This window comes from Moschus berezovskii, chromosome 4 (assembly GCF_049115385.1).
Source record: "Moschus berezovskii isolate FMDL1 chromosome 4, NW_MosBer_1.0, whole genome shotgun sequence".
Taxonomy (NCBI): domain Eukaryota; kingdom Metazoa; phylum Chordata; class Mammalia; order Artiodactyla; family Moschidae; genus Moschus; species Moschus berezovskii.
This window is the reverse complement of record NC_142463.1, coordinates 54,237,703-54,252,463: the sequence shown is the minus strand read 5'-3', so window position 1 is coordinate 54,252,463 and position 14,761 is coordinate 54,237,703. Positions and strand designations below refer to the sequence as shown.

Sequence of the window (14,761 nt, the reverse complement as noted above, 5' to 3'; positions counted from 1 at the left end):
GTGAAGAAAATGAACATTTGTGCCTGGCATGGTGCCTGGTGTGTGACGAGCGCTTGGTAGGTGACTGATGCTCTGAAGATTCTGATTCCTAACCGTTGTTAGGAGTCTTCACTGCTGATAAGAGGTGTAATTATGATTTACAAAGGGATGGGGCCTGGCTGGAGAGAACAGATGAAATCCTGATGGCGAGAGGATAAGGGTGCACCAAATTTTTCCAAAGCTTGGCTCTTTCTGGAACTCTCATTCCTCCCTTCTTCTTTCTGTATTCCCTGTGCCTTGTTGGAATGTTCTTATTCTTATTCATTAATACATCCTGAAAGAGAACCCTGTAATTCAGAATCAGAACCGCTTGATGCTGAGGGGGCATCCCTCTTGAGGTGCTGCATGGATTTCACCAGGGTGGAGGGTTACGCTTAGAGGTGAGAGCAGATAGCATCAGAATCAAATCTTTGAGTCTCCAGATGAAGAAACTACCTAAACCTTTGACCGTGGACACATCAAGACTCAGAAATTCTCATCCCATGCCCAGGGTTCTTTCTACTCCCCGACTAACTTCTCCTTACACAAGGTCTCTGTGATGTGGCTTCCATATTTAGAAGAAGACTCACTTTCCATATTTAATACCAAATCTCTTTCCCTAATTATTGAGATTTACAAAATCCCAAGTATGGACTTGAAATAATATGCAGTAAACTATGGCCCTTCCTTTTACAAAATAAGGATACAAACCAGGGTTACAACATTGTAAGTTAGAAGTTTTCCAATTTAAAAATACAGAAGAAAAATGCCAATATTAGAATTTTAGCTTCCCTTGAAAACATAGAGGATCTGGGTCACTGGGTATCCCTGTTCCCTTGTGATCCCAGACACGTGGAGCTGAGAGGGGCAGCAGCCCTCCGTATAGAGACTGGCATCTGCCTCGTGCCCTTGGCACTCCCCAGGCCAGCCTCGCATGGTTATCCTTCCTTCCTGGCTCCTGGAAACATCTGTATTTGTACCACTTAAAACCATACCAATTGGATAGCTGTCAGCTCTGTTCTCTAATTAAGGGAGAATAAGACTCTGTCATTTTAATATCTGTGGAAACATTCTCTGCTCTACTTCATTGACATTCTGATATTGAAGGAAATAGAAATTGACGTCACGGACTTAAAGAAAGGCAAGGCTTTCACGGTCTGGGGCCCCACTGTTTACTGCTGGGGTAAGAGTCTAGAGGTACTGGTCTTCACTTTCTTTTTGTCTTTCCCTGGTTATAGAGTCTGTAACACACAGCTTGGACTAAGTTTGCTCCCTTCATGCTCTCCAACTCTGAAATATTACAAGAAGGCCCAGTCTCTCTATTTTTTGAGTGCTGGTACCCAGATTTGTAGCATGTAACGTCCCATGCATGCCATTGCTAACTCTCTTTCCTACCGAATTGTTCATGTCAGTCAGAAATAGGAGGTCTTAATCACAAAGCTTACCACATTGTATTTGAAACAATTATGAGTCTATTATTTTCACTCAATTAAAAAGGAGGCATTTAAGAAGTTGTTGAAGATCCTAATTTCAGTGCAATACCCCACCCCCTCTTGTGAATGTAGGACAGTTTAAAGGCTTGAGAATGGTGTTATTTTCTTCAATGTGAAACACCCTGGAAAAGAAAATATAATTTGAAAGAGAGTGCATCCTAGTAAGTTTTTTAAGTAAAAACACTGACATACAAGGAGACCAAAGGCAATGTGTTTAAATACTGCTATGAAAGCAGCTGGGACAGGAAAGTGAAAGTGAAGTTGCTCAGTTGTGTTCGACTGTTTGTGACCTCGTGGACTGTAGCCTACCAGGTTCCTCCCTCCATGGGATTCTCCAGGCAAGAATACTGGAGTGGGTTGCCATTTCCTTCTCCAGGGGATCTTCCCGACCCGGAGATAGAACCTGGGTCTCCCGAATTGCAGGCAAACTCTTTACCCTCTGAGCCACCAGGGAAGCCTTGGGATAGGAGGCGTGGCCCCCAAATCTCCGCTCCTTTTGAGACTAGCAGCAAGTGACCTTGATCAAATCAGCCTTCAGGGTCACCTTCACCACCTTCACTATTTTTTTTTTTTTTGAGAAAAAATTCTTTGCGTGAGCAATCACTATTGTGTACTTAGAGGTAGAAGTATTTTTTCTGCTGAAGCCACTCTGAGAAGTGCTTGACCAAAAGTCAATCTTTTTTCCTCCTGGAAAAAGGAGGAGGGAGAAGGAGAAAAGGGAAGAAGAGGGGGAAGATACTGCTGGGATCTGGGGCCTGGCTCCGCTTAAAGGCTTATGAGTTCCTCCATAATAGACCTGGGAGGTCACCCCTCCTTTCTACCTTATTTTCTAAGCTCCAGCCATCTGCCAGTGAAGCTTCGTCTTGCCTCTGGGGCTTTGCATATGCTGTTTCCTCTGTGTGGCAAGTCTTGTCAACCTGACTCACTCCCGCTTTCCCGAGGCCTTAGTCATTTCCGCAGGAAAGACTTTGCTGGACCAAGACTGATGTGGGCACCCTTCCTCTGTGCTCCCTAAGCACCCATGCTCCATCCAACCAGTAAGTGCTTCACACGCTACCGCTTTGCTCGCCTGCTGGTCTGTCTCTCTCCCTAGACTGTGAGATCCTTGAGGATACAAAGTAAGCACATGGCACACGGTGAGTTCTTGATAAATAGGTTTTGAATGAACAAGAGAATAAAGGATGTGTCTATGCAGGAGGAAACTGGTAAATAGAAATCCACTGACTCAGGAAATGTGGTTTAGGGAAAGAAGTATCTTGCCCTGGAGCTCTGGAGTTTAATTCCAGCCTTGTCATTAAGTTATTTACCTCAGGACACTAGGGAGGTCACTCAAGTTTCTAAACCTTCATTTCCTACCTTGCAAAATACAGATTAAAAAAACTCTACCCTTTCTGATTCATAAATCATTGTGAGGGAAATGTGATAATTTTAACACAGAGATGTGTTTCTCAGAAAATTCCATCCTGGATATTTCCTGGTGGCTGATGTCCAGGTCCCAGAGGACTTCTCTTTATAAGGAGTCAACAGTTTCCTAGAATGCAAGGAAGGAGGTCAGCTGGTCTGGGGGCACAGGGATGGAGTGACACAGTGAGACGGTGTACTCCTCTTTCCACCAGCTGGGCTAGCAGTGGGCTTGAGCAGCTCTTAGCCAACTCAATCAAAAACATGCCCCATTTTATGACATCTTCTGAGAAGGCAGTGGTTAAAGTCACCAAATTCATTCCTTGGGTCATTCCAAACCTTTTTCTGGGGAGAAAAATCTGCCTTCCTATATCCTTTATTCATCACTTTGAGAAAAGCTACACGAAATCTGCTATTGCCTTCTGCTAATTGCCTGTTAATCACCCATGGGTGAAGTTGCGCATGTCTGTCCAGAGGCATGAAGTGAAAGGGCCCCACACTCTCAAAAGCCCTGATGGGGAATCCTGTCATTTGGCTGATAGAACGGTAATAGATGTAGAAGCAAGCATGCATAATGGATCATGGGATTTAAAATCCACCTTCCAGATCCGAGCTGCCTGACAAGGTTAGGGCATTATATGGCTGCAGTTGCATCATTTATGAAAGAGAAACTATTCTCCCCTCCCCTCACATCTCAGAAAGTGGTAAACATTTTATACTGGTTCCCTCTGTAAGAGTAAAATACTTGCTTTTATCAATCAGCCTGGAGTCTGAGTAAGTGGAAGGGATATGGAAATCCAGACTCAAGAATGATGGGCAATGATCCTTTACTTATGACTTTATCCACAATTTGGCTTGACAGTTGATGGGAAATGAAGTGTGATCAATTTCAGCCCACTGTACATCATTTCCCATTGATTGACCTGCCAAATCGTTGATTGAATAATTAGTTAAAAGTTCAGTTTGAGTAGCCATTTTGAATGGCTCTGTCCAAGGCAAGTCCTATTGGCACTCTAGAAAAGCCAGCCTGCTGCCACAAGCTAAGACATTAGTTGTGTATCCTTTTGCTCAAGGCAGTGAGCCATCACATGGATGTAAATAATCGTGATAGTCTCTAGGGTATGAGTGGCAGCTGGGAGTGGGGCTGTGATGCCAGGCACTTAGAGAAATATCACGGACTGAAGGATGGCTTCTCAGAGAGGAAGGAGCTGTATCCAAGTGCAAATGGAAACCCAGAAGAAAACAAGTCCCAGCTTCTCTCTGCTTAAAAGAGGATGCTTCTCAGTGGTTGATTAAAAGCAAGTGGGAACATTTAGTGAGAAAATTGTTGGTAAAGGCAATTATATAAAAACAAATAACAAGAACCCCCCACCCCCCACCGCAAAAGTACATACTTCCATGCCTAGAGGATAGTGACTGTTCAAGAAATATTAGCTCCTTTCCTCCTTGGCAACTCTAATTACACAAGAGGGGCTGAATGGCTTTAATACATCTATATCTATGTTCATTTTTAAAAATTGAAGTATAGTTGATTTACAATATTGTATTAGTTTCTGATGTACAGCAGAGTTTCTCTCCCTATGTGTGTATATATATAATATATATATACATATATACACACACACACATATATTTCCTTGTGCTGTACAGTAGGAGTTTGTTGTTTACCTGCTTTATATAAAACAGTTTGAATTTGCTGATCCCAAATCCCTCATTTATCCTTCCCCCATCCCTTTCCCCTTTGGTTTTGTTTTCCATGTCTGTGAGTCTGTTTCTGTTTCATAAATAAGTTCACTTGTGTCATATTTTAGATCCCACATATCAGTGATATCAAATGGTTTTTATATTTCTTTTTCTGGCTTACTTCACTTAGTAGGATAATCTCTAGAACCATCCATGTTGCTGCAAGTGGTGTCAGTTCATTTTTTATAGCTAAGTACTATTCCTTTGTGTGTATCTCTACCCACCTATCTAGCTATCTATCGTCAATTTAACTATCTATCCATCCACCACATCTTCTTTATCCATTCATCTGTTGATGGACATTTAGGTTGTGTCCATGTCTTGGCTATTGTAAATAGTGCTGCTATGAACTCTGTGGGCTTCCCTGGTGCCTTAGACGGTAAAGAATCTCCTTTCAATGAGAGAGACCTGAGTTCAATCCCTGGGTCAGGAAGATCCCCTGGAGAAGGGAATGGCTACCCACTTCAGTATTTTTGCCTGGAGAATTTCATGGAGAGTGGAGCCTGGCAGGCAAAAGTTCATGGAGTTGCAGAGAGTCAGACATGACTGAGAGAATGTTTCAGTTCGGTTTCATGAACACTGTGGGTGCATGCATCTTTTCAGATTAGAGTTTTCTCTAGATGTATGCCCAGGAGTGGGAATGCTGGATCATATGGCAACTCTATTTTCAGTTTTTTGAGGAACTTCTATATTATTTTCCATAGTGGCTGCATCAATTTACTTCCCCACCAACAGTGCAGTGGAGTTCTCTTTCCCCCATACCTCTCCAGCATTTGTTATTTTTAGAATAATTTTAATGACTTTTTAATGACGGTCATTCTCACTGGACTGAGGTAGTACCTCATTATAGTTTTGGTTTGCATTTCTCTAATGCCAGCAGATTTGGAAAACTCAGCAGTGGCCACAGGACTGGAAGAGGTCAGTCTTCATTCCAATCCCAAAGAAAGGCAATGCCAAAGAATGCTCAAACTACCGCACAATTGCACGCATCTCACACGCTAGTAAAGTCATGCTCAAAATTCTCCAAGCCAGGCTTCAGCAGTATGTAAACCGTGAACTCCCAGATGTTCAAGCAGGTTTTAGAAAAGGCAGAGGCACCAGAGATCAAATAGCCAACATCCGCTGGATCATGGAGAAAGCAAGTTGGTTCCAGAAAAACATCTATTTCTGCTTCATTGACTATGCCAAAGCCTTTGACTGTGTGGATCACAATAAACTGCGGAACATTCTGAAAGAGATGGGAATCCCAGACCACCTGACCTGCCTCTTGAGAAACCTGTATGCAGGTCAGAAAGCAACAGTTAGAACTGTACATGGAACAACAGACTGGTTCCAAATAGGAAAAGGAGTACGTCAAGGTTGTATATTGTCATCCTGCTTATTTAACTTATATGCAGAGTACATCATGAGGAACACTGGGCTGGAAGAATCACAAGCTGGAATCAAGATTGCCAGGAGAAATATCAATAACCTCAGATATGCAGATGACACCACCCTTATGGCAGAAAGTGAAGAGGAACTCAAAAGCCTCTTGATGAAAGTGAAAGAGGAGAGTGAAAAGGTTGGCTTGAAGCTCAACATTCAGAAAACAAAGATCATGGCATCTGGTCCCATCACTTCATGGGAAATAGATGGAAAAACAGTGGAAACAGTGTCAGACTTTATTTTTGGGGGCTCCAAAATCACTGCAGATGCTGAATGCAGCCATGAAATTAAAAGACGCTTGCTCCTTGGAAGGAAAGTTATGACCAACCTTGATAGTATATTAAAAAGCAGAGACATTACTTTGCCAACCAAGGTCCGTCTAATCAAGGCAATGGTTTTTCCGGTGGTCATGTATGGATGTGAGAGTTGGACTGTGAAGAAAGCTGATCGCCTAAGAATCGATGCTTTTGAACTGTGGTGTTGGAGAAGACTCTTGAGAGTCCCTTATACTGCAAGGAGATCCAACCAGTCCATTCTAAAGGAGATCAATCCTGCCTGGGTGTTCATTGGAGGGACTGATGCTGAAGCTGAAACTGCAATACTTTGGCCACCTCATGCGACGAGTTGACTCACTGGAAAAGACTCTGATGCTGGGAAAGGTTGGGGGCGGGAGGAGAAGGGGACGACCGAGAATGAGATGGCTGGATGGCATCACCGACTCTGTGGACATGAGTTTGAGTGAACTCCGGGAGTTGGTGATGGACAGGGAGGCCTGGCGTGCTGTGATTCATGGGGTCGCGGAGAGTCGGACACGACTGAGCGACTGAACTGAACTGAATACTAACAATGTTGAGCATGTTTTCATGTCCCTTTTGGTCATCTCTATGTATTCTTTGGAGAAATATGTATTTAGGTTTCCTACCCATATTTCAATTGGGTTGTTTGCTTTCTTATTGTTGAGTTGGATGAACTGCTTGTATATTTTGGAAATTAAGCCCTTGTCAGTCGTATCATTTGGAAATATTTTCTCCCAGTCCATAGGTTGTCTTGGTTTTGCTGATGGTTTTCTTTGCTGTGCCAAAGCTTATAAATTTGATTAGGTCCTACTTGTTTATTTGTGCTTTTATTTATATTGCCTTGGGAGACTGAAATCATTGACGAGTTCATTGGGAGTTCAATGAGTTCAATAAGAAAACATTTGTATAATTTATGTCAGAGAATGTTCTGCCTATGTTATCTTCTAGGAGTTTTGTGGCAGCCATGAAATTAAAAGACGCTTACTCTTTGGAAGGAAAGTTATGACCAACCTAGATAGCATATTAAAAAGCAGAGACATTATTTTGCCAACCAAGGTCCGTCTAGTCGAGGCTATGGTTTTTCCCATAGTCATGTATGGATGTGAGAGTTGGTCTGTGAAGAAAGCTGAGTGCTGAAGAATTGATGCTTTTGAACTGTGGTGCTGGAGAAGACTCTTGAGAGTCCCTTGGACTGCAAGGAGATCCAACCAGTCCATTCTAAAGGAAATCAATCCTGGGTGTTCATTGGAAGGACTGATGCTAAAGCTGAAACTCCAATACTTTGGCCACCTCATGCGACGAGTTGACTCACTGGAAAAGACTCTGATGCTGGGAGGGGTTGGGGGGCGGGAGGAAATGGGGAAGACAGAGAATGAGATGGCTGGATGGCATCACCAACTCGACGGACATGAGTTTGAGTGAACTCCGGGAGTTGGTGATGGACAGGGAGGATTGGTGTGCTGTTTGATTCATGGGGTCGCAAAGAGTCGGACACGACTGAGTGACTAAACTGAACTTAACTGAACTGATCCTATATTTAAGTCTTTAAGCCAATTTGAGTTTGTTTTTTGTGTGGTGATGATGTGTTTTATTTTCATTGATTTACATGTGGCTGTCCAGTTTTTCCAACACCACTTGTTGAAGAGACTGTCTTTTCACCATTTTATACTCTTGCCTCCTTTATCAAAGGTTAAATTGACTGTAGGCGTGTGGATTTATTTCTGGACTTTCTATTCTGTTCCATTGATCCAGATGTCTGCTTCTGTGCCAGTACCACACTATTTTGATGACTGTAACTTTCTAAGTATTGTCTGAAGTCTGGGAGGGCTATGTCTCTAGCTTTGTTCTTTTTCAATTGCTTTGGCAGTTCTGGGACTCCTATGGTTCTATACTAATTTTAGGATTATTTGTTCTAGTTCTTTGAAAAATGTCCTGGGTGATTTGATAGAGATTACATTTCATTTGTAGATCCGAATGGCTTTAATATATTCATTGTCCAGGTGCTTTAGTATAAAGTTAGACACACAATCCCAGAGGAGGATCTAGAAATGGAGCCTGACTTCCTACTGAGACACAGACTATGATTTGGGGTTCATGAAGGTCTAGAACTGGGTTTGACCCCTCCACCAGTACATAGGAGGTGGGTGACCAGCTGGCTAGTTCTGATTGTTCACAGTGCACCTACATGATTGAGGAGTGTACACACTACTCTCTCTGCCCAAGATGCCCTCCACAGCAGCCTGGACCACTACAAATCTACTGAGACACAATGAGAAACTTCCTTAAAGTACTGTCTTGGAATCGACTTCTCCACCCCTAAGAGGTTTTAAGGGCCCATGCCTCAGAGATACCATAAGCAACTCTCTCACGTATCTATGGAACCACTTCATGAAGCTGGTGTTGGTTTTCTTATCTGTCTCCACCACTCGCCTGTGAGAGATGTAGGGATGGAGATGATTTATTTCTATAACCCCTTCCACCTATCCCTTTCTGTCTCCCCTAGAGTATAGCTGGTTCATCAAAAACACTTGATAACTGTTAGTGAGTGAATAAATAATATTAAGATGAATTAGAAAACTCTCCTAATTTACCCATAATATTCTGGAACTTCAGCTAAAAGCATCTAGGCCACAATATTATAAAAGCCTTTCTACTGGCTCACAATGAAGAAGGGCTCACCTACTGACAGGAAGACCTCAATTCAATTCAATTAGGACCTGTCCTTCTAGCTTTCCATAACACAGAAAAACATAGCAAGACTTTGCATCAGAAGTTTAAATTTTTTTTCACATTTTGTATCCTTTTTCTACTGTTCTTGTTTTTAACTCCCATTCAGAAGCAAGACCTTCCCCCAGTCCACATTGAGTGAAGCCCAAGAACTGCTTCTTATGGATGCTTTTCCTTTCTCATTTCTAGAGTACTGGAATTCCCATTCCTTCCAGACCCACCTTGACAGCTGGTCATTGGGGTTCTGCAAAGTCTCTGTTTCTATAGGTTTGGACATTAATCAAGTAAGTATGGTCTGGGCCACAAATAGATGATCTAAGTCTATCCAAGGTTCAAAAACTCCTAAACATGACTTCTGCGGAGAAGTCATTCACTCCCTTCTCAATGACTCTTATACCTCTCTACTTCCTTGGGGTGCAATTCTCTCCACTCAGTCTCCAAAAACTTCGGGCTACTTTGAACAGGGCAGTTGGTAGTTAAAAGTCTCGAGTGCCAGACCCACCAGATTTTGGGTAGAATCCAGCTTTACAGCTTGCCAGCTATGAATCTTCAGACAAATTACTTAGCTTCTTTCTGCCTGTCTTTTCTCATCTGTAAAATGGTGATAATGTATATAAAGCATTTGGAACAATAACTTGTGTATAATAAGCTGTCTTTATATACACAGTTAATATGCTATCATCATCCCTGTATTATACAATAAAAATACAATCTAAAGATATTATACACAAAATAATTATATTGTATTATATATGACAAACAAAAATAAAATTCTTAAAATATACATAAAATGAAAGTAAATACTATTATTACATAAAAACAAAACAGCTTAAACTAGTCTGAGATACAGCGATATAAACTACAAGGGAGGGAGTGCTCTCAGGGACAATGTCATGTTTGGGGATATTTGTTAAAAAGATAAAAATAACCAGGCTACATACCCAGAGAATATCTCTAATGGTTTTTCTGTCCCCCTGACAGTGAAACTGTGTTACTCCAGGGGTTAACACAGTGTAGCCTCCACTGCTAACACCTCTGTGCCCCTAAGTCTTGACTTGTGTTTGAATATGTGGGTGAACTTGTACAGGCCAGAGACTCCAAAACACGTGTCAGTAAAATAAAAATGTTTCTATGTTTCTTAATTCTGTGTGTGGAGTCAAGTTTTCCCACTGTAAAAGCTTCATTGCTCTCATCATTGTTGTCCTATTGAGAGCGACCCATAAGTTTCTTTAAAAAATTCTTTTATTTTATATTAGAGTATAGTTGATTTACAATGTGGGGTCATAAGTTACTGCTCCAGTCATGACTGACCTTGGAAATAAGCCGGCACTTATTCCCTGCAAGGAGTTACCTACCAGCCTGAGAGTTCTGGGGCATTCTGTCCTCAGCTTTAAAGAGTCCAACAGCAGTAGCCTCAGACTTCAAGGACAATGATCAGAGGTTCTTATCTGAACGGAAACATCAGGGGATAAAGAAATTTCTGCCTCTGGAGGGCCATGTAGATTTCTTTGGGAACGTAGTGACAGCTCAATATTCCTTTCAAACATCATTTTTAGGAGAACTGATGAATTGAGTCAATCTGTCCCCAACTTGCAATTGCTTTTAGAAATGGTCTAAGAATGTCCATTTCCAAACTAATGAGAGCATGATCTCTGACATATTTAAGGAGGGGAGTGGCCAGATGTTCAGTCCTGATGCCTAGGTGTTCTGGAGCCACAGGTTCAAGTGACTGTCACACACTGAGAATCCAGATTTCTAGGGTGGAGACCGTGGGCTACCCATTTAGATGGATGGTGTTTCAGGCTGAGGGAGAGCATTCTAAGGAAGGAGGGAGATACGGTCCAGAGCAGAGCTGCCAAGGAACACTTGCTGGAGGTGTTAACCCCAATGGTTTCAATTGTATCTGGCAAGGTTATTATCTTATATCATAGACCATTCCTCCAATCACTGAATAAATATTTATCAGCACTGACTGTGCATCAGGCCTAGTGCTTGTACCTGGAGAAGTCAGATTCAATGATGCTCTGTGTCTTTAGTTCTGTCACTTCATGGCTGGTCACTGGGACTCTGCTTCAAGGACTCCCAAAGCAAACTTTTTAATGCTCTCAGTGTGGCTGTTGCCACCAGGCTGACAAGTCCTTCAATTCTATTTTTCTAGCTCCAGTCAATGAATTGGAAAGAATAGCAAAGGGAAACAAGGTCACTATTAAAATTTTTTTTTAGTATTTTCCATAAAAAGAGGAAACTGGCAATTTGTTCTAAGAAAATACTCTAGTAAGAAACTTGAAGTCACCTCAATTTGCACAGTGATAGAATTATGATCTCCTGAGGGGGGAAAAAGATCACCTATAACAAAGCAGGAAGTGAGACAAGAAGTAAGGAGAGAAATACAGCCCTAGAGTGAAATAAATCCAGGCAGACAGATCAGCTTCCTGTCACATGGGGGAGGACAGGAAGGTGGTATTTTTCCACAGTGCATCACAGCTAATGTTGCTCGTATAACCTGGCTGAAAAGTTTGCATTTCACCCTCATTTGTTTCCCATTTGGATCCCCCACTTACTCCTAATTTCTTTATACCTCTGCTCTAACTGGCACCAAAGCCTTGCAGTCTTCCAGTAGCTACCTAGAGGTAGAGTCTGACCCGCTTCTGGGGTCTCAGGTTTATGGGGAAATTGGATTGTTTCAGAAAATGCAGGTTGCATAGTTCTGGTATCCAGATTCCCTCTCTCTTCTTACCTCATAAAACTCCTGTTTCCATCCATCAAAGTCAACTCTCAACCCAAACTCCCACTGGGTGCAGCTGCTACTTTCAGCTAAGTCCAAACTGGAAAACACCAGATTGAATACATTTACATTTTGATAGTAGGTTCTTCCAGAAAGTCTGGTAGAAAACTACCCAGGAGATATTTGGGGGTTGTCTTTCTAAAAACCCTACTGTTTGAAGTACTGGTTTTGTTGTTGTTGGGGAAAGACTAATTTGGGAAAACTCCAAGTTACAGAAAAATTGCTCCAATGGTAGGTGATAGCCCAGATAGGAATACCTGACTGGCTATGAATAAACAGCAAATTTAGTTTCATAAATGTCTTTATCTCAACTTGAACTGGTGCGCAGATGGTTCACAAAGTCCGTTCCCTGCAGCTTCATTTCTGACCCTGAGAGCCGAGCCTAAGTGACTTCTTTGCAGTGATGAAACTGTACATTGTAACAGCATTTATTACAAACACAGCTTTAGCTAATATTTTAGTCAAGTGCCTATTACAGGTACTGTGCTAAGAGAGCTACATGTACTCTCTTGTTCCAAGTTTCATGAAACTATTAAGATAGTGTTATTATCCCATTTTATGGACAGATAAATTGAGACTCAGGTTAATCATTTGCTTAAGGTTAATACTAATTAGGACATAACTGTCAGACTCTAAAGTGCAGGCTTTGAACCCTCCCACATGCAATCTCCTCATATCCCCCCGCTTCGATGTCTGATTACACCAGACACAAAGCTCAGCTGCTTAGTCAAAGTAAGCTCTTGTGCCTGCAGTGAGTTTCTATTTTGGCCAAGTTCTTGGTGTTGAGTGTCCCAGCTCCTCTAAGCCGCTGGCAGGGCATTAAGCTGATCTCATCTTCAGGTGCTAACAGACACTGTTAGTTTATAAAAATCAACCTCTCCAACAAAATTGTGCTACTTAAAAAAAAAAACAAAATGAAACAGGATTCCACTCTTCTCCCACAGGACTAAATATACACAAAGTTAAAAAAAAAATAAAAAGAAAGAAATGTGCAAAGAAAGGGCCTGTCCTAGACATCCATCACTATTCACCTGTAGGTGACTCTTCAGAGCCCACTGTGCTATAAAGATCAGCTGCCCCGCCTCAGGCAGCCATGGGGCCAAAAGTTCTAGCCACGAAGCCTTGCAGAGAGCACAAAGGAGGGGAGAAACAAAGCCATCTCTAATACAAAGATTATAAGTTTGAAGTCAATTCTCATGTCCTTGCAGAATTTTACATCTGCCTTCTGGCATTCAAATATCTGGAACTTTTAATTAACCCAACTCTTTCTTATATTCAGCTATTCATAAAGGCACGAAGGAGGGGAGAATGAGAGAATGAGGAATATTCTCCAGAATTTTTAATTTTTGAAAACTTCCTGGATATATGTGAGGGATCCAAACACATTTATTCTCACTCCCAAAACTTTTTCATCACTAGTAGGATGTAAGTCCTAAAACCATGGGGACTTGGACTGTGTTGCTGATGGTTTGGTTCCTGAGGCCTATGAGAGCTCCAGGTCCAAGTCGATGCACAATAAGTACTTATTAAATTAGTGAATAAGCACACACCTGGAAAGCATTTTGAACAGCACAGAGCTCTGAGGGCTGTACGCAAACTCAGAGACCATTATGTTTCACTCTGATTTGTGATGGCAGGAGGAGGTTCTCAGGTAACCCAAAGTTAATTGGAAAATTGAACTAAGCACCTGGGCTGTGGTGAGGTGAGCCTGGTTTCAGCTCCTTTTCTGCCTCTCAATCCCCACATCCTTTGGTGGGCCCTCCATGTTGACTTAGCGCTTGGCCAGATGATTTGCTTTGGACAATGGGACAAGCACATGAAATGCAAGCTAAGACTTGATAGGTGCTTGTGCTTTGCGGCTTCTCCTCTTGCTTCTCTTGGAACCCTGTTGCCATGAAAGCAAACCCATTGGGCAATGAGAGATTCTAGGCCCAGTCACTTCATCGCCTCACCCAAGAGCTGAGCAACCACCACAAACAACTGAGGCCAAGTGGGAGCTGCTGGCACCCAGCTGACCTGCCAAGTGACACAAAAGTGTGAGCTAGATTAACAGAGAACAGGTAAGTCTGTCTCAGTCCAGAACAGCCACCTATTTTTGGTGAGCTGAGTAAAGGAATGTTGCTTTAAGCCATTCATTTTGGGGTGGCTTGTTTTGCAACAATGTGTAACTGTTAAATATGTGTTTCTCAAATTATCTGATCATAGAACCACCTGGAGTACTGGTTAAAAACTATACATTCTTACAGTATGACAATTTCTCACAAAATTAAGCATAGAATTACCATATGATCCAGCAATTCCACATCTAAATATATGCCTAAAATTTCAAAGTAGAGACTCCAATAGATATTTGCAGCCCAGGATCAATAGAAGCATTATTCTCAATAGCCAAAAGGCAAAACAACTTAAACATCCATTGATGGATGAGTGGATAAACAAAGTGTGTTATATATGTGCCATGGACTATGCTTAGCCTTGAAAAGGAATGAAATTCTGATACATACTACAAATCAATGAGCCTTGAAAGCATGCTGAGTAAAACAATCCATATACAAGAGGAAAAATGTTATAAGATTATGTGATTTCACTTATATGAGTTAAACAGAATAGTCAAACTCTTAGAGACAAAAAGTAGAAGGGTGATTCCAAGGGTTGAGGGGAAGAGAGAATGAGGAAGTCTTGTTTAATGGGTACAGAGTTTTAACTTGGGATGACTGTAAAGTTCAGGATATGGACAGTCATGCTGGTTACACAGAAATGTGAATATACTTAATGCCACTGAATTGTACAGTAAGAAGTGGCTAAAATGATAAATTGTATGTTACATAAGTTTTACCATAATAAAGAAAAGAACCCAACATTACACATTCCTG

At 41.7% G+C, this 14,761-nt stretch overlaps 1 protein-coding gene across 2 annotated transcripts in view; it reads right to left on the bottom strand.

The window, feature by feature from the left end:
- Positions 1–14,761, bottom strand: part of ST6GALNAC5 (ST6 N-acetylgalactosaminide alpha-2,6-sialyltransferase 5) — a 212,636-nt gene that overhangs the window by 62,204 nt on the left and 135,671 nt on the right. The window lies entirely within an intron of this gene.